Genomic DNA, 6,311 nt, shown 5'->3' on the forward strand with positions numbered 1-6,311 from the left:
TCTCTTTCTCTCTCTCTCTCTCTCTCTCTCTCTCTCTCTCTCTCTCTCTCTCTCTCTCTCTTTCTTCCTTTTTTCATGAAGGGAGGTACTAGAACATGTTTGTATGCAAATGAGAATAACTGGGCAGAAAGGAGAAAATGACACAGAGCAAAGCAGGACCTTTGCTGGAGTGGAGGCTTTGGGCCTGCTGGAGAGGAATGGGTCCAGAGTCCAAGCAGAGGGTGGCTGGCCTTAGGCTGGAACAGGACATCTTTTCCATGGTTACAGGAGGAGAGGCAGGAAGCACAGGCACAGGGCAGGAGGACTGGTTGATTTGGGCTTCTAGTTTCTCAATGAAAGATGAGGAGTGCAGGGTAGTTTGTAGAGATAGAAGGAAGTATAAAAAGCCATCTGTGAGAACAGGAAAATGACCTTTCTAGGAAAGGTTGGTAGGCTTGCCAGGCATTAGAAGTGCCAATTTGAGGTTTGTGGTCATGAATTTAAAGAACAACCCATCAGCAGGGCTGCGTGCTTTTTTCTCCAGCATCATTCAGCTGCTCTGGTGCAGGCCTAGAGAAGCCAAAGAGTCGGGTTTTATGAAGGCTAGGACCCGGCCAGGTTCATGTAGTGGAAAAGAGGGTCACGTTTACTGAGGAGGTTAGCTAGGGAGCAACAGTCATGGTGGAGCTTCCAGTCTACATGAGGTAAGGAGGGAAGGAAGGCCATGAAGTGGGTGACAGTGGAAAAGGTGATAATGACAATGAATGATGATGAAACACAGAGTGGAGAGGAAACTGGAGCCCCCAGTGAAAGAGTTGAAGTGATTGGGAGATTGATCCAAGAAACCACCCTAATGACTTCAGAGGGACAAGGACTTGAAAGTAGGGGAGGATAAATGGTTTGGAGTGGTAACTGGGAGCAGAGAGCACCCATGTAACCTACTGGCCGTCCCTAGACTGGTTTCTCCCTGCAACTCCCACAGCAGTTCTCTCCTGCCATGTTTCCTGAAAAAGCCCATGCCAACTTGGGTGCCTAGCTGTAAGGCCAAGAAAGCCATTTTTCAACTTGGCTCTTTCTTGCAACCTGACCCAGAGCTAGTTCTGATCACACCGCACAGGGAGTGGCGATGTGTCGTCTAGAACAGGGGTCTCCAATCCCCGGGCCGCGGACCAGTACCGGTCTATGGCCCATTAGGAACCGGGCCACACAGCAGGACGTGAAAGGCAAGCGAACGAAACTTCATCTGTATTTGCAGCCGCTCTCCAGCGCTAGCATCACTGCCTCGGCTCCACCTCAGATCATCAGGCATTAGATTCTCACAGGAGCACTGGTCCCTAGTGCCAAAAAGGTTGGGGACCGCTGTTCTAGAATGAGCACCTAAACCACACAGGGGTCAGTATCCCTTGAGAGAGGCCCTGGTTTCTTCTCCTGTAAAATGCAATGCCTTGTTTGTTTATTAAAACACGTGTTAAGCCCTGTCGTGTGCCAGGCCTATCTATTTCATTTCCTTTATCTCACTCAGCCACCCTGGAGGGAGAGATTATTATACTCCTATTTACAAATGAGAAAATATAAGCTCGGAGAGGTGAGAACTTTTCCTAGGTCATGCGGAGTCTATGTGAATCCAAGAAGTTCACTATCCAGGTAGGGTAACAGGCAAGGAGAGAACCAAAAATAGTGTGCAACATTCTCTGGGACTATGGAAGTTAGAAAGATGAATTCTGTTGCAGGAGGCATGTGAACCAGATCTACGGGATGAGTAGAAGTATATGTGGGAAAACGGAAAGGAAGCACACGGGCAGAAGTGACATCCTGAGCAAAGGCACGATGACATGACCCTCCATGGTGTAGCCCACGATTGTTGAATGAAGGCAATGAGGATTAACGGTTAGGCAGGGTTCTCAACCTTGTCTACAGTCCTGAGGTTCATGGATACCCTTAAAGGGGTCTACAAATCTCCTGAAGTTGTATCACAGTTGTGAGTGTGCGAGTATTATTCTTTTCTGGAGAGACGTTTTTCATTTTCATCAGATTCTTAAACTGGGACATGAACTCAAAAAAGCCTTGGGTAGCAGAGGAGCTTGGAGAGGTTGGCAGGGCCCGGGAACAAAGGACCTCATAGGCTTTGTTCTGGAATTCATACTTCAGTCTGAGGTGTTTTCTAGCTGGTGATTAACATGAGAAGGGTCTTAGGAAGACAATACAGGTTACTGTGAGCTGAAATCAAAGGAAATTCTATAAACTATAAAGTGCTTATTCCAAGAGTCTAGCACAGTGCTGAGCATGTACTGGGGGCTCAGTAACTGCTTACTGAATGAATGAATGAATGAATGAACGAACAAATGAGAGAATGAGAGAATGAATGAGCATAGGTGTATATAATAATACTAGAGTCTATTTCTCCAGGGTGACTCCACACATTTCCTGGACAATTTAACTGAAGTTGAAATCCAGGGAACCAAAGCTCCCCTGCACTGACCTAGGTTCTAAGAGAAAACTACTGAGTCCTGAGATGATGTTGTGGGTGGCAGGGTCTGGGGGTGGAGGTTATGGCACCTGAGGGTGTGTCCACACCTGACTGCAGGGTAGGGCTCCTCCCACAGTACCCTGCATTATCTTTGGAGGAGTGGAGGCAATATGGCCAGGAGGGCTAAAATCATTTCTTTCCTCCTTCTACGTTTGATCCATCAGTTTGTCCTGTTGACTCTGTCTCCAAATCACCTTCTCCATCCCCTCTCTTTCTCCATTGCCTCCTCTCCCCGCCCTGCTCCTGCTCTCGCACCTCGCATCGTCAGCAGTCTCAAAAACAGTGCTCTTGCTTCTGCCCTGCCTCTCTATTATCCACTCTCTATATGGTGGCCAGAGGGATCTTTTAAAACACTTTCCCTGCAAGGAACATGGCTTTCTTTCCATGTACTTAGAGAGCTATGCTTCTAAAACTTTAATAAACATTCAAGTCATACGGGGATCTTGCTAAAATCCTGGTTGTGATTCAGTTGATCTGGGGTGGGGCTGGAGACGCTGCATTATTGACAAGCTCCTAGGTGATGCAGTAATCTTGGACCACATTAGCAGCAACAAAAGCTTAGAAAAAAAATCCAAACTTCCTGCTCATGTCCTACTTTATCTGGCCCCTGCCCAGCAATCGCACATCATCTCCAACTCCTGTTCTTCCCTCTCATTACGATGTGGCCACACCGGCCTTCGTTCTGTGGCTGAAGTGTGCCAAGTTGTTCCTGCCTCAGGGCCTTTGCACGTGGTGTTCCCATTGCCTAGAAGGCCCCTTTCCAAGAGCTCCACATGGCTTGCTGCTTTTCTTTATTTAGATCTTAGTTCAATAATCAGAGAGTACTTCTTGGACCACTTCATCTAATGAAGCACTTCATCCCCCGGGGAACTTGCTATGGCTGTTTGCTTTTCCCATTTCATAGCACTTACCATTCTCTGAATTTATTTTGGTACTGTATCTGCTGACTTGTTAATTTTCTGTCTTCATGCTCACGTTTGTTCCAAATGAATAAGGATTTGGTTTCCTTTACTCTAGACCTATCCTAGAGCCTGGCACATGGTAGTTTCCCTTTTCATGTTTGGGAAGCATGAAACATGAACATGAACACGAACATGCTGGAGTGTGTCTGAGACGAACCAGGAAGGAAAGCTCTGGCTTACTGAATGCTTTCGACAAATCAGAAAGAAGACTGTGTCCACAGAAGAGGGACTAGCTTCATGGAGCCTGGTGGGAGAGCAGCTAGGAAACTGGGGTTTGCCTGGTCTCCAGTCCTGACACCATTGCCATGATGGCATGATAGGTGTGGATGCTACAGGCTAGCAGTGGTCCTCTCAGGATATGGCTTCCCACTTAAAGTGGCCCTGGGGGAAAATGTGTTGACCAGGCTCCTATGGCAAATTATAAGCTTGATATAAATGCATAAATAGGCACTTAATCAGGAAATCTCTTGTGAATTGAGTTAGAGTGGGTCAGTCGCTCAAGCCTGGCTGCTCTGCTTTCTAAACAAAGGGAGATTCTAAAACAGCCAGGCTGTGCTTTGGACCTACTTACCTGATCTTCCTCTGCGTCAAGGCTTCTCAGAGTTCAGCCCCCAGACTAGCAGCATCAGCGTTGCCTGAAAACTTGTTGGAACACAAATTCTTCAGCCTCGTCCTCAACCTCCTGCATGGGAAACTATAGATGAAGTCTGGCACTCTGTATTAAGGAGCCTTCTGGGAGATTTTGATGCACTGTCAAGTTTGAGAACCATTGTTAAGTTTCTCTTTCCGGGCAATTATCGCTCTGCATGGAATGGGGTGGGGTTAAGGGAACAGTCAGGGTTGGGAGGCTTCATAGCTACAGCACAGAAGGTCCTGTTACAAATTAAGTGTGGATTGGATCAGTGATTCTTAGAGGGAAGGGTCAGGAATTGAAGAGGAATTGGGGAGGGAACTTCTTTTTGTTTCAGAAAATCTCCGGGGGAGGAGGGCTAGTTTGCAAAAGCACAGTTTCAAGTTATCACAGTTTTGTTTTTCAAACCTAATATTTATTTCGAAATTTCAAACGAATCAAAGGAAGGTGTTATACACACTGCCAACCGGTACTGACTATATGTATAGTTTAGGTGGGAATATAAAGCTGAGTCCCTACCTCCTGTCCAATCCACATTCTCAAAAACAAAAACAGATGAAGAGAGAGAGAACCTATGAAGCTTGCCCCAGAGATAGGAGAAACAGAAACTCAGCACAGGACCTGCCATAGTAACTCATGAAATGGGTTGTACAACTTTATGGAGCTCCTACGGTGTGCCATGCTCTGTATTTGCTCTGTGAAGAGGATACAAAGATAATTTAGCCAGCCACTTGTGCGGCCAAGGAACTCACAAGAGAAAATTCAGAGGACAGATATTTCCTCTGTTTGGCAGATGTTGGAAGTATGAATGTGTGGGACCTTTGATCAGTGTCTTGGCTTTTGGTTTAGCCAGATAATAGAGCACATGTGGACCAGTGGGAGGTGGGGGTGGGGCGGGGATGGGATGGGGACTGAACGATGAGTTAGGAGGCACAGAAAGGCTCAGACAACTACCAGTCCAGGAACCCACGCCCACTGCTTGGGTCTGGGACCATGTTTAGGAGATCTGAGGTTGGAGAGGAACAATTGCTAGCATTTATCTAGCGACTACATGTGGCAGCAATTCATCTAGGTGCTGTACATACATGAACTTATTCTTCATATGAACCCTATAAGATAGATCCTATTATCACTCCATTTTTACTGATGGGGAAACTGACACTCAGAGATGAGATAACTTTACCCAAAGTCACACAGTTATGGAGTGGTAGAGACTAAATTTAAACACAGGCTGTCGGCTCTAGAGTGCTCCCAAGGGCACGACAAATCAATGTGCCGCCTCAAGCGTCTGCGCTGTCCTGCTGGGTTGGGGTGGCAGAAGGATGGGACACTTATTTTAGAGGGTAAAAAGGGTCCAGAGGAAAGCCTTTCTGTCTTTCTCCATGCCTGAGCATTTCCTTTGGCATAGACAACAGGGAGTCCCGTGCTTTGCGAACCAGCTACAGGACAAGCACTTTACGCCCCTTCCCACTAGATGGCGACCCCTAAACCCACATAGAAATTCTGGAACCTCCACAGTCCTCATCTTCCATGGTTTGGTCGAAGCTTAGGAATTGCAGGATGCAAACCCCGTTTCGGTCCAAGGGGCCACGGGTCCCTGCCCCACCCTATCTGGAGGTCGCAGGCAGCCCCCAGGCAGGAGGCAGGCGTGGGGGGACAGGGGTAGGCGGGGAGACGAGGCTCCCCAGGCTCCGGGAGCCTGGGGGAGGAGTCGGCGCGGAGCAGCCACTCCAGGGACACGGAGGCGGGAGCTTCCGCACCGCCTGCGCCCACCGCGGAGTGGAAGGCCGGGACCGCTGTTCGCGGGGCGCAGGACGCGCGGCAGGGGCTCCGAAGGCACTGGCCGGGAAGCAAGTGCGCGGCGTGGACTACAAGTCCCAGCATGCCCAGCTGCCCTGACCCAGCCCCTGCTGCCACTTAAAGGCTCCGGGAGCCGCAGCCGTCGGGTCGCCGCGGCTTTCGCTTTGCTGCGGTGGCTGAGCGGGCGGGAGCAGCAGGCTCGGTCGCCGGCTCTCCTCGCGTCCCGGCTCCCACAGCGCCAAGGGGCGCTCCTCGTGCAGCCCTCCCGGCTCGGGGATTCCCTTCAAAGGCGCCCACACCCCCGGGCTCCCCGCCTCGGCCACCTTGCGGCCCCGATGCCGAGGCATGGATAGAGCAGTACGGCGCGCGGCGGCGATGGGAGAGAAGAAGGAGGGCGGCGGCGGGGGGGACG

General features: G+C 49.6%; 1 protein-coding gene across 3 annotated transcripts in view; it reads left to right on the plus strand.

The window, feature by feature from the left end:
• KSR1 (kinase suppressor of ras 1) overlaps positions 1–6,311 on the plus strand; it is a 157,425-nt gene that overhangs the window by 6,952 nt on the left and 144,162 nt on the right. The window lies entirely within an intron of this gene.

Source organism: Pteropus alecto, unplaced genomic scaffold (assembly GCF_000325575.1).
Source record: "Pteropus alecto unplaced genomic scaffold, ASM32557v1 scaffold98, whole genome shotgun sequence".
NCBI classification, from domain to species: Eukaryota; Metazoa; Chordata; class Mammalia; order Chiroptera; family Pteropodidae; genus Pteropus; species Pteropus alecto.